This window comes from Platalea leucorodia (genome assembly GCF_965183815.1).
Source record: "Platalea leucorodia genome assembly, chromosome: 8".
NCBI classification, from domain to species: domain Eukaryota; kingdom Metazoa; phylum Chordata; class Aves; order Pelecaniformes; family Threskiornithidae; genus Platalea; species Platalea leucorodia.
In genome coordinates, this window is record NC_138830.1 from 23,633,234 (window position 1) to 23,648,201 (window position 14,968).

Here is a 14,968-nt window from a genome sequence, read left to right on the forward strand (position 1 = left end):
TGAAACTGGATAGTTTTCATCAAAGCAGAGACCAAGTTTGGAAAAAAAAGCCTGGCAGTACAATCATAAATGTACTGAATTTGTGGCTTAACTTAATCTGCTATTCATTAGAAACTTTCCTAAAGCATGAGGCATAGGAAACTGCTAGTTTCCACTCTGAATGTAACATTTCATGTAAAATATATTGAGCACCAAGCCTAATTACTGATTTACTATTAATTATTATTTTAGAGTTCTCCAAGTTACTTAAAGTTACGGTTCTAAGATCCCAGCCAATTTAGAAGTTAATGTGTTACTGCTCTAGAATACTGGTGGAAAAGTGCAGTCCATCACTGTGCATATGCTACCATCTCTGTGCAAATCAGGTACGAAATGTAAGTAAGATTAGAGGAACTGCCTAACCTTGAAGTCAACGATCTTAATGCATGGCAACACACTGCCCTCTGTTCTAGTACTTAAGGTAGCAGATGGTAGCCAACATCATCCAACAAGGTATTTAAAGCGTAATAAGGACAAGTCCAAAGAGGATACTTGTTGAGAAACCAACAGAAACAACTGGAATATACTGGAGGACCTAGGAAGTTAACTGAGTTTATGAAAATCTTTGTTAGCATTGGAGGGGGGAAAAGATAATGCCGAGATGAGTGTCTTGAGATCCCCTTCACATTTTCAGATTACATTTCTGTCTCTCCTACTTCACAACACTTCTTACTTTTTTAGGGGTAAGAAAACTACTAAGACCCTTTTTATAGCATGAAAATTAGGAAATATCAAATTCCCTACTTGCCAGAATTACACAAACATTTATTTTAAACTTCATTGTACTAATCCAAGGTTCCAGTCACTTTAGTGAGTTCTAAACATACTTCATTAGTAGTACTAAACATTCTTACAGATTTAAGTAGTAAAATGTCCACAGTTTCACAGTGGATGGCAGATTAAGCAGATGAATAGCAGTTTAAGAGTCTCCTCACATAAAGGACAATTCTGAGTCCTATGCTTCCTCCTCTCTTCACCTGTTTTCCAACCTAATTTAGCAATAAAGATTAAACATTTAGCGTGACCCTCAGCTGCCTTTTCCATGGTATTTGTGATTGTTCACCATCTGATCTATCCATGTCATTACATAACAAAACCAGGAAAAGGATTAATTCAGGTTGTGTGCTTAGAACATGCAATGATTAAGAAATAAGGCTTTCACAGAGTAGAACATAAAAGAGGTTTCAGTCGGATTTGAAAAGCATAAAGTATCTGCAAATGCAAAGGATCAGGTACAGAAATGAAACCCTTTGTAGTGGCATGATCTGTAAAGAAAACAGGATGGTCTTTTAAGAGTAGGAGCAGAGGGAAGGGTGAGAAAGAGAGAAGAAAAATTAGCAGCACTAATTTTTTAACAAGTTGATTATGTTTGATCCAATAGCATAATCTGTACAGATGATATTTTCATTTGGAAAATGATTTGTTTTCTGTTTTATATGAATAATTCATATTAATTTTAGTGGGGCAAATAAGATTATAAATCATTTATCTCAGTACTTGAAGACTGGATATTTGATATGAGTGCAAATCTAATCTAATCTATACAAAATACATGTATGTCTAAGGACTGTTAATCTTTTGTTTCTGTATTCTAGAAATACAGGATTTTTTAACAGATACCAAAATATTTTGCTGGCACAAAAGTACACAAATTAAACCAGATTCCATTACCTAAAGAGGTATTTTAATATTAATTAATATTATTAAATGAATGGTATTAATTAACCTTGTGAAAATGCCTTTAATGTTGCTAGAGTATTTCTCTTTCAGATATATTTTGCAGTGCCATGTATGCAGAACACCACCCTTTGTGATTTACACATAATACGACTAACATTGTACCACAATGTTCTCCCAGCCTTTACTGATCTGTAGCTCAAGCCAGAAGATGTTCTCTCTGTATTTAATAGCCTTCACCATATTTTTCTTTCATAAAACTCTCCAGTCACTTTTGGGATCAATGTAAACTTTTAACAAACACAACAGCCAACCTCTGTCAGTTGTTGAGAAAACACCTCTTTTTGTTTGCTTGAACCTGCTACCTGCTATTATAATGTAATTCCTCCTAAATCTTGTACTGCAAGAGATAGCAAACAGCCATTCTCTATTTTGTCCATGCCACTCAGATTTTCTTTACCCCTAGTATCTCAGTAAGACGTGTTCTAACAGAATCAGAGTCACTAGGCTGATTCCAGTGTATAAACTTGACTGTTTTCATTCCCAGAGGCTTTTGTTTAAAACACCAGTGTTCCCATTTCAGTCCACACCACTGAAATACTCCATGGAAATACATGGACTAGGAGCAACTCTTACTATCTAATCCCTGGAAACCAGAATTGAAATAAGAGTTAGGGTTGCAGTCTACATTTCTGCAACAGTCTAGCTATTAAAGATGGGAAAGAGTTGCTTAGTGCGATCTATGTATCAGTGTTATTGTAAAATAAGCATGAGCAGGCTGAATGGCAAATACCTTATAACAAGAAGGTGCATTGGATTCCTAAGGAGTCTCTTATGGGACTGAGCAGTAGAGGGTAATAGTCTACTGGCATGTCATGAATGATGTGCTCCACTAGATGCATCCACTTTCATCAGCGTCTATCGTTTGGTTGACTCTACTATATCAAATTTAAGTGGACAGTAAAAAGGAAGAGTTCGCCAGTACAACATTAATAAAACTTCCTAGTATGTATCATATTGTATTATATTCTTTTTTGGACAGTCTCATCTGTAATCGCATAACAGATTCACGTCTATTCATCCTTTCATCCTCTATTAGTAACACATTTGTCTTGGAATACTACCTATGTCATATTGCTATTTTTATTTTAAGGAGTTTTTTTAACCTCCAAGCAAATATTTATTTAAGTAATTTACTCCTGTCTAGCAAAAGTGCACACAAAAGTAGAGTCCCTTCACTACCGTGTGTTTTATTACCAGGGCAAGCACTTTCTCTATATTAATAGCTAATAATAAGTATCCACACGAAACACTTAAGCAGAATGGCATTTCAGTTCTTCACCCATCCCTTCAATAGGACTGCCTGAAGATTAAGTTTCTACCCCATGGAGGCAAAATAAAATTCCCTCTTTCAAGGGCCACATTTTTATTAAAGGAGGGCAGGAAAGAAGGATGGGAAACGGTCTGGTTGTTGACTCTACAGCTATTTACATAACAAGAGACCATTTATCTCATGGTATGACACTATTCTAATGCTGAGCAAATTAAAAGGTCAATATTGTGACAAGAGCATTTCAAATTTAAAATATTTTACTTAAATGTTCGGCTATTTGACAGTTCAAGACCGGAGGAGAAGCATGAGCAGTTAGTTATGGGTGCATAGGCAATATAGAGTAGCTAACATTTAGAACTTGTTTGTGCATGTGCAGAAATATACAGAGCATGATTATCAGCACTAAACTGCAAAGATGTGCACTTCTTAAAAATGCTTTTATCAACATTGCGGAATCACCTGAAGAGCTTTCCTGTAACTGTTTGGCTGGCCTTTCTTTCCCCTCCCCTTTCAGCTACACAAAGTAACAGCACAGAAGTGCAGAGCTGAAATACAAGAAAAGGTAAAGAAAGAGCTAGTGTAAAATTGTACTGGAATTTGAAGTTACACTTACACTGAAAGATGCCTCTCCGTCCTGATGTTCCCACCAAATTTTTCTCAAGTGCTAGTCAGTGCACTTACTACAAAAAGGAGGTATTTATAATGCAATGCAGTCACCATTATAATTTGTTAGGGCTTAGAACCATAGCATATGGGGCGAGCTCACTGAAATTTAACATTCAGTCAAGTGCAACAAGACTCAGAGCATTTCATCGCTCCCCTTCTCTAATTCTAAATCAGCATGATTCAATTTATCTTTTCTTACCAAGACACTGATGCTTATTATCCATAACCGTTACATTTCCAACACTTCTCTCCAGCTGGGCATGTTAAGGGCATGCAGAAGTTAACACATTTCAGTAGTACTTCTGTGAAATGACTGTGTGATCTTTCACTCATCCTGTCAAGAAACATGCTGCCATTCTTGATGCTGACATTTCCAAGTTTATTTTTGGAGAGGAAAAGGGGTGAAAAGCGCCATTTTATATATGTTACAGCAACACAGCAAAGAACTAACTTACTCAAATACACTACCAAGCAGCTCCTCCAAACACTCATTTTTAGGTACAACAATGCCGTTCACTGTAATGCAGTCAGTTCTCTCCACCATATCGCTGATACCAGTGTTCATCAGAGACACTTAGTTACTCAGGACAATCCTTAAGGGCAACATATGGTCTAAAATACCGTTAGCTAGAAAGCTAGTCATCACTACTCCTTTATTCCAACACATATGTTCCATTATTTCAGATATAAACACAGATACTTTCACAGTTCCTAAGAGCTGCTCACAGATTACTCTGAAAGAATTCTGAAAGAATTACTTGTGAGTTTGAAACCTATTATACCTAAGAAACAGCTGAAAGCACAGAACAGACTTTCACAACACTCTGCAGCAGTTAACACGTGATACCAACTTTGTCTGAGATCGGCTTCAACCAATCTCAGACACGGGGGCTGACTTAGGAGCTAGACAAACAGGAACTGTAAACTAGATTTCACACTATCCTAAATGACGCAGAAACAGATGACTCATTCCCTATCAAACAAAACAGAAAATAAGTAGAACACCACCAGAGTTCCACAGCAAAATAGTCTCCAAACAGTCTGGTTCCAGCTCCTTAAGGACCAAAAAACCCCAAATTTCCATTAGAAACTTTCCTTGTCATCTTTTGTGCAATGGAACACAAGGCAAATGTCTCCCAAAAACATATGCAGGATTATTTCAGAGAATGTATTTGCAACATATGCACAATCTTTTATAATGTATTTTTCTCACACAGCAAATCTGCCTTGTAGGCATTTGAAGTATCACATTACACAAAATTCCATTTCTGTTTCCAACACCCAGCAGGATGGCATATATTTTTTACTATAATTCCAAATGTATTTTGGTGACCAAAGAAACAGACAGGCACTTAAACTGCTGAAGGTCATTCAAAAACCTTACCAGGTGCTTAACTGTTAGTTAAAACTAACAGGTAATAAGTACCTAATTTGCTTGAACATCATGTGGATTTTTTTAGGAGAGCCTTTTTCCCTCTCCAGCCACAGAAATGCTTTGAAAAGCTGGCCTAGTGTCATGCAGCACTTCCCACTCCAGCTTGTGTAACTTCAGGAATATCTAGTTGCCTCCTCAGTCACATATTCTCCTGAAGTAAGTGAATGGTTTTCAGTGAAAAAAAAAACAGATCGGTTCAGATTAATCAGATTCTCTCATCAGACACTAAAGATTTGAAGAAGGAATGCCTAAATCTTAGTGAAGTGGAGGCAGATGTAGAGTACATCCCCAATTAAACAAATAACACTGTTCTTTTAAGTACCCCCTACACAATGAAAATTTAAAAAGCCCCACCACACCAAAATCATCAATAGCAAAATAAACACAGCTTTCAATAACAGAGCTGACCAAAGGTTCACTACAGTTCATCTCTGAAGCATAAAACCTCAAGACACTGGATCATATGCCTAAATACAGGATGGCAGACTTCTTATCTTGCCTGGTAATTCCTCTTCCTAAAAATGTCTGTATAAGTCAAGAGAAAAAAAAAGGTAATAGGTATCCACAGAAAAGAGCACTTGTCATAAGAAGTATTTCTTTGTGAAGCAAAGCTCTTCCTGGACTCGTTACAGCTTTTTTGGAGCACATTATGTGGTGTTGTGCAACACGTGCATTCCATAGGACAAAAAAAAGTGTTCATGAAACGGCTTGGGCAAAGCAAGAAGATTTCCCTTTCTTCATATTCCTTTCCCTTCTGGAGCAAGTGCTCCTTATTTTTAGAAGATTCAGCCTCGTAAAGCTGTACTATGGGTCATTTCAGTGCTTATTTGCTAATAATTTGATCTCTTCGCAATGAAAGCATTTGCTGAAATAATCATTTTTTTCATTATTTTTTTCCTTGAAAGGATAGCAAAACTACCTGTAATCGCACCAAGGATTTCAAAGTGGGTATTTCCATGTTTAAGATTAATGCAAATATTTTTACTTGTAATTAGATCTCTAAATTCAATCTACTGTCTGCATTGCAAATGTGTTTGAATGGCATTCTGCAAGGTACTGAGATCTCTACCTTGATACAAAAACTATTAAAACATAATGCTATCCACTGACAGAAAGCAAAAAGTTATGTAGATGTGCTTGCTAGATAAAAGGCAGATTACTCAGCAGCCTGCATGGTCAGACATTAATGAAAAATGTATTAATGGGGGGAAAACAAAGAGTTTTGGGCTGCTTTTGATAAATCTGAACTTTCAAAGCATCCCATTAGAGACTCAGTCCAATGAGTGTTTGTTTAATACACACAATATAAAAGGTTATAATAATGATATGATGTCTTCTTTGAAACTTCAGATATCTCTGATTGCCACGCAGTAATATAAACTTTACTCACAAGTGAAGGATATGTTATTGAACAGAGATAGCAAATCAGCCTTCAAAGGCAATGAGCATATTCCACTGAATGGCAGGCATAAAGCAATTTCACAACTGTCCATTAGTAGGGCTCAGATACCTTCCAACCATGTTGTACTTTGTCACTATCACTGTTACAACATGGTGCTATTTGAATCCTTATGACTGCTGGCAGAAGATGTAGCTGTATTAGTCACAAGGAGGAAAAGGGATTATTTTTTCCCCTCTCATGCTGAATATTGTTCTAACAGACTTTTTTTTCCTACCATTAAATGCCCATTAATTGCAATCTCTTGATAACAGAGCTAATACAGGGAGCAGTCCTCTCCGCAAAAAGTTCATCTTTCAACTGGGAAGCAATGGAGCACAATACCCTGATAACCACTACGCTTCCTCTTCCCTGACAGGGTTGTCTTTTACTAGCAACAAAGGCAATGATACACATCATTCTAACAGATATATAGCTTACTACAAAGACTTCTGTTTATGTTTGGCAAGTTAGAAAAAACTACCCAGATATCTATATTTTTACAAGTAACACATTTCATTTCAGCACAGGAATTTGTTTTCCCACTGTCATGAAGGAAGACTCCTCATAAGCAGTCTAATGGTACTGAAGAAATACTTCTCAGCTCAAGCTCTTTTTTCATTGTTGCTATCAAAGGGGCCAAAGGTGATGCTTCACTTGCACAGCTTTCACACACATGACATTCTGTGTCTATGTTCATAAAAAGGAGATACTTGTTTCCATATTGGTTTTTTTCTGTGCTCAAACCTCAGATCATCTGGAAATTCCCACACAATCAAGGTGAAACCAAACAACTAGTAACTATAACTTCAAATACAGTCTGGAAGGAGCAAGTGGGAAAAATCTCTAGCGACTAGAGTAGATACTTTCATTTTGCACTAAGTACCAAATAGTTTTAGCAAGACAGAGATAAACATGGTTGTTCTGCCTTGTTCATTCAGCTTCCTTAAGTTCTTTTTGGCAGCATTCTAGGCAGGCGGTTTTACTAATTTCATAGTGGATTACAGATAAAAATATACTTTTACATCCATCAATAAGGATTCTTCCTTCCTTCCTTCTTTCTTTCTCTTTCTTTCTTTCTTTCTTTCTTTCTTTCTTTCTTTCTTTCTTTCTTTCCTTCTTTCCTTCTTTCCTTCTTTCCTTCTTTCCTTCCATTTTCCTTCCTTCTTTCCTTCCTTCCTTCCTTCCTTCCTTCCTTCCTTCCTTCCTTCCTTCCTTCCAGATTAAACCCAGTTAGTATATGAAAAAACTCACTGGTATAATTCTCACCATTTCTAGGAAGCTTTTAATGGAAATTTGGAAAAGTAGCTTTCAAATGCTCTCTTAAAAGTACTCCCTTAATCAGTTGGTTAACTTGCTTTTCACATATAAACTAGAGAAACATATCATCATGATCATGACTGAATTTCTGGGGAATCCTTTCCTAATCTGAGATTACATTTAGGCCTCAGTTTTTCAATTTGGATATCACCTAGTTCAATTCTTTTTCTCTTTTCTTTTACTCTTCTAGTGAAAGACAGTCTGCCATTCTAGTATATGTATATGTATATGTATATGTATATGTATATGTATATGTATATGTATATGTATATGTATATCTACATCTACATCTACATCTACATCTACATCTACATCTACATCTACATCTACATCTACATCTATAAATTTTCTTCTAAAATACACATTTTAAGAAACTTTATTTTCATTTGTATCTTCTTCAATATTAAATGTACTTGGTACTTTTCATTGAAAACTGAAATTACCATATTTATCAATTCCCTATTTCAATTCAGACATCCAGTGGCAACATCAATAAATCAGGTATAAATGATCCTTCCCCCTGCTTTGCATGCATCTGCATCCAGTTCCTGAAACCACATGGTATCAGCACTGCCAATAAGAACCTATCCTGTCAGATGTCTGGGAGAAATCTTAACTTCAGCAATGCATCCTGAGTTATATTGCTTGGCCCACCACCAATGATTCTTAAATTGACTGATTATATACATGCTTAAAGAGCCATCTTGCAGTGACAAGTATGTTGCATTTGCATTTTAGTAACACAGAGTATACCGATTCATTTAACTGCATCAGACAATAATTGGATTTTTCAAATTACATTTTTTTAAACATGACTATAAATTTCCGTCTTAAATGCTATTTCTATCAAATAACTGCCAACTTAAAGCCAGAAATTCACCACAAGGACAGACAGACATCTAAACGCCACTGTTACTACAACAAATTCTTTTCTAAAAGGTTCCAGGATGCACTGGAGAATAAAACACTGGCTTCGTTTCTTGAACAGGATATGGTAGAATGAAGCCAGGGCCTTTCCCACAGCAGGAGTGCTGTTGTGGAGCTGGAGATGCAGGCAGAAAAGAATAACCGTACAGCACTGTGAGAGGAATAAATTTATGAGATTTACAACACAGAGCATCCCTTAATCAACAGCAAATAGAGACTTATGCCTATGTTCTAAGAGATATGCAACAACCCAGGATGATAGCATTCAGTTAGCTAGAAGATTTTGCTTCTGGATTACTGAGCTAGTAATTTTTTCTAGCTGAAGCAGTAAAACTGATTTATGGCAAAAAGAAAGCATTCAGGAAACAGATACACTCACCTATCTAGGAATTTTCCTAGGACTAGGATAACAGTTCTGTAACTGCTCTACACTGGTAGCAACATAGTGAAAGAAAACAAGCAGTCAGAATATTATTGTGGGTTTTTATCAATATATCTGGACCTAATTTACAGTCCTTGTGGGACAGCACCTTTAGGTCCTTAATCACAAGAATGGTTTTAATCTTTTTCTAAATGGCTACAGTGAATTCAAAATTGTGCACTAATTGCAACAACTGATATGACTTTTTCTCTTCATCTGGATCCTAGAACTTTAAGCAAAATCTTTCCATCATCAAATTATACCACTTATGAGGTACGTGAAAACTTGAGGTCTAAGGTATTTGAAAGTATCCCTGTAAAGTGTTGTCTCAATGAAGTAAAAGGACTATTTCTGTTTGACAAATTGATTCTTTAAAATGTTATTCTAATGGATGAGACCCTGCATTAAAATGACATTTCAGCTTTTATGGTCAGGCATGAACAAGCTAAAGGAGATACACATTTTCTTAGCTAAATTCTGCTTGTCATAGAAACATCAAAGAAAAAAACTCACACTGCTTTCTATAGATTCTTTTAATTCAAAAATGATCTATCAGTATTCCAGTTCAATGTCTGAGTAATGCAACCTTTATCTGATGAAGATAAGAAATGGCAGTTGCAATTACAGAACTTTGCCACAGAATAAATACAATTAAGTTATAGATTACAGTTACAGATATTAATGCATAGCTCATGCAGGGAATTCAGATCCTGAAAAAATCTTTGAAGGGAAAACTTAGGCAGCCTTAATGGCAATGACAAAGCATTTAAACTGGATTCAGGTTTTCAATCCACATTAAAGTTAGCCCAGGAGGAAGCATGCTTTAGTGGATAACATAAAGGGTTATATTCGCTAACTTGCTCTGACTAGTGGCTTATTTCATGACCTTGGCCAAACCATGTCGCTCCCTAAGTTTTTCTGATTTTACAAAGGCTAATGATTTTTACCTGCTTCCTTGAAGCCTGTGGATAAAGAGCATTGAATAAGTGCTCAGGAGAATTAAGGAATGAATAAATTCAGTATTCTCCATTTCTTTTGAAAATCAAGGTCAGCTTTATCCATTGGCTATTATTTCTCTACAGCACAGTTTTTCATAATTTAATAAAAGTGAGTTCTCAAGACAGTAAGATCCACTGGATGATTTTTCATTATTATCAAACTCAGTAACATGATCACTAGTGACATTATGAAGTCTCTAAGAGCTAAGCCAAATTCCTTAGTTAGGGAGGAGGATGACTTCTAATTAATAAAGTGTGTAACACCCGCATCCAACTCCATCAGCAAAAGCAGATGGAGTAAGAGAGATAAGAATGACTGAAGACAGACAGTCATTGGTCAAAAAAAAAAAAACCCAGAAAAAATATCCAATGGCAGAAAGCCAATTATTTTATTTTTAAAAGAGTGATTAAAACCATATTTTTGTGCATCTTTGTTTAAATTGAAGGTAAACACAAAATGTGCCAAACTGGCATAACTGGAAGCTATGTGTGCGTCCTCACCCTACCACAGCATTTGCAACCTGTCCCCACTGTTCTGTCAACAAGATGTCAGACATGTTCCTCTACTGAGATGTGAACGAAGGAATTCTCCCTTCTCTTAGGTGTTGACAAAACGTTTGTTCCCGCAGATTTCTGTTTTGGCATGATCAGCTAAGAACTAACATTAAATAATAAGTGTTTAGCCAACAACCATATGTACAACTGGTCAAACTTCCATTCCTTCTCTGTAGGGTCCAGACCTGAGCAAGCAAGCAAGCTTAAGAGTCAGAAGCTAAAACTCTAACTCCAAGACACTGAGGTAGGCTTGGTTATACTTAGTTGTATCTGACCTGGCAAGAAAGCTGATAAGCTAGGGATAGCTAAGATAGTTTAGTGCCATTTGATACTGGGGGAGGGCAACCATTAACAACTGGGCAATCAAACACTATTTGCTGATCCCATTTTGCAAACAACACCTTTTGATTCTGTACTCTCCTGCTGTACACGTCTCTCCTACCGCTCCCGCCACTCCTTAGTAAACTCTCTGCCCAGCAGCTGACAGCTATCTTCACCCAGCTGAATCCCCAAGGCCTGCAAGCCATCTTACACACTGACAAGAAGTGGATTGCCTCCCTCCAACTTACTTTTAGTTGTCATAATGTGACTACTCGTGTTTGTGCTGAACAGAGCCCCAAGCCTGGTGAGATAGCACCTCTGACAGTCTTTGCAGTAGCAGCCACCACTGAATACATTTCAAGTGATTAATTTTCTTAAAAATAAAAATAAACCTAGTGAGTGCACATGTGCTAACAAGTTAAAAATAATAATCGGTGTCTGTGACCATGCTGCTTCTGTCTGAATCCTTCAGGGGAATTCAGTTGCTAAGAACAACTTACACAGCTTGCCATATTTCTATGTGTTAAACAACAACCAAATAACTATAGGCAAAAGTCCCAGCTGTCAAGCATGAGGAGTGCAGGGGCTGATTGGGGGAGTACAAGGCATTTTTCTCCTGTGTTATATATGCATATTAGATAATTTAAAAGGAAAATGAAATGAGGCAAGGACAGAGTGGGAATCATGCTACTGTCTCTTCAAACTACCATGTCCAAAAGTTTACAGAAAAAATTCTGTTTGACCAGTAGCTCTGTTCTGTATATAGTGCTCCTGACAGTGCTTTACAGCATAGTCTTTCCCAAGGAGAGTGCATTACCAGCTCTTTCAGATAGCAAGAAGGCTGAACTTCGTTCAGCTACCCATATAGGATTTCTCTTCCAGGCAGGTCTCAGATACAGTGAGAGGACCTGGAGGCGAGTGTTAGAAGTAGCATCCATGACTGCTGACTCATTCCACAGAAACAACATTTGGGCCTCACTTTTCAATCTTGTCAGTCTAGGCTCTTTTTATGAGATGTTTTGTTTCAAACTGCCACTAATCAATATTGATTTGTAGGACGGAGGCAGGAAAAGCCATCTTTGTTTCTCCACACACAAATAAAGACTGAAAAAGTTACTTAGGCTTTTAACAAAAATTTTTCGATTTTTCATGACTTTGCTTTATTTCCAAGGTCTTACTACTCAGCCATGAAACTTCTCCCCGGGTTGAAACCCGACACTCAAGCCATGAGCTCAGAGCTTTGGTTTTTAACATGCATATTGGAAAACCTGAAGAAGACACCTCCCTCCCCCCATTCCCAGGGTTCAATACATGCTATACATGGCACCCCTAGTGATTTTACTGGTGGTCTTGCAAGGAAAGGATGCTGAGAACAAAATAATCATGACGATTAGGAGAAGGCACTTTTTCTTCATTTCCCCAAACTTGCACTCGTGGCATAGGAAGGAAATATTGTTTTGCCATTTTGAGAGTTTGTCTCTATGTATGTAGTATATAAACAATAAACACAGAGCAAATAGAATAATTTCTAAGATTTGAAGTAGATAATAAGTCAAAATTTTAAAGCTGAAATGTGGTGAGAGGCAGGTCAGTATAACTAGCAAGGGACAGACTCAAGAGAATGCTGAGGATATAGTGGGTCAGTGATCTGCAGACTTACAATTGTCCACACAGGGCTTTAAAAAAAATTGTGTTAACAGCATCTGTACTGTCTCTTGGCTCTGAACGATTTAGGCAGGCATTTGAATGTGGTACAGGTTTTACTGCCTATCAAGATACTGATTCGTAAACTGAAAATTCTCTTTGTGGACCTTAACACAGCACTCTGTAAAAGCTCATGAAGCATCACAGAACTCTGTCAAGTCAATATTTCATGTTTTATTAATTCCCTACTTAGCCAGTTCTTTGATTGGTTACATTTAGTGTCTGTAAACCTCCTAGTTGCATATTTACCTGAAAAGGCTCAAAGGAGCTATTTCAGGCTGATGGATAAACACATGCTTAGTGAATACCTAATATGGAGTTTATGTAATACACACACTGAAAAAAAAGTTATTTAAACAAATAATAATGGATGAGCAGAAACAAAGCATCATGGTGAAAACCTGTACAATTATATGGGTATGTTGTTAATTAATTATGGCCTTATATGTAACGGATGTTCTCATCTCATAATTACTTTCTCTGAATGTGCCTAGCTCTGCCTATCTACAGCAATAGAACTGTCTATTTCTTTATTAGTTCTTAATGGATGTTAATTGTTGATCATCACATGATACAGTTTCAGTCGCTTCTGCATCTTACCAAAATGACTGTTATATAGGAAGCAAACTACTTCAGAACTAAAATCAGTGAGCATATAAAATCTCTCACCATGAGCTTCTAGCATATGCTCTGATTTTAGAAGGTGATTGTAGACATTCAGTCTGATTCATTCCTCATAAATCCACCACTAGGCATTTGGAGATATAAGCTATAACTGAGTACCTGTTTATACATTGGACATCATCTCTTTAGTACACTGAAGGAGAGAATAACTTCCAGTTGAAAAAACAGTGTGATAATGCACTTAAAGATTATTATGCGTGTGCTCAAGGGAACTGATGTTGCTTACACAGCTGATTTTGAGTGGTTGTGAGCAGTCGGCTTGGGAATGATAACCTTTTCTTTTTCTTGTTTTTATAGAATCTTTTAGTACATACATAAAATGTATAAATAATAATAATGTATTTGTTGATGTTGATGCAATTTGGAGGCTAAGAAAGAAAGTACACAAAGATATGTAAAATCAAACCTATTGCATAAGTATTACATAATATCACTACAGAACAATGTTTTAAGCACAAAGATTTTCAAATTTCACTTTCAACATAACATCATTCATAGTGTTTCATCTAGAAATTCTTATAGTGGAAGCAAATACATAAATAGATGTGTTCAGCCCAATAAATTGTACTTGAAATGAGGCATATGTTTCAGAAAGCCACCCTCTGCCTATTTAAAGATTTCAAACAGCAATTACCAGTTTCCCTGGGTAAACTGGTCTATAGACAAACTATACCCTACAGTTAAGAATGCAGATATCTTCCTATGTGCATTCACATAGGAATTCACCCAACTTCAACTCTCTGTCATTGCAGTTGCTCAAGCCTTTGTCTGATGTCTGACTGAAAACCCTCTTAATATCTCCTGGAGGTATAGATTAAGATACTTCTTTTCCTTCTCGTAAATTAGCTCCTTAAGTATCATACTAAGGCATTTTAAGAACTCAGCTCCTAGAAACTCTTGGCTTTTTTTAGTTTTTTTCTTTTTTAATCCCTGTATAATTTTTCAGCACTTGTGGAATTCTACATTACATTTTAATAAAGTGAAAGCATACAGAAGACAACATAAGATCAGTAACTCTTCAATTTACTTATTTCTGAGTTGGAGTTCTAGACCTTAATACTTTTCTAGTAAAATTTTTAATAATATTCCCATAAAAAAGATGGGGGGGGGGGGGGGAAAGAAAAAAGAGAAAGAAAGAAACAAGAGAGAAAGAAAAGCGAGGAATTTTGGACTCCACATCGCTTCAGTTATTCTATCTGTAGAGCCATCTGTAAGTTATCTTGACTAATTAAAGCTAAAGAATTTAAAACCTTAACTTATATTAATTTGCTTTTAGCGCTTACTTTAAATTCTGATAAAGTTCTACTGCACATTCAAATTCTCCATTCAGACACATTCTGAATGTGCACAACTGAAATCTGTGCTTTTCCCCGCAACAATGTAACACTGCTGGATGAAAAATACCTTTCTAACACAAACTGCTATGTTTCAGAGTAATTAAAAAATAATC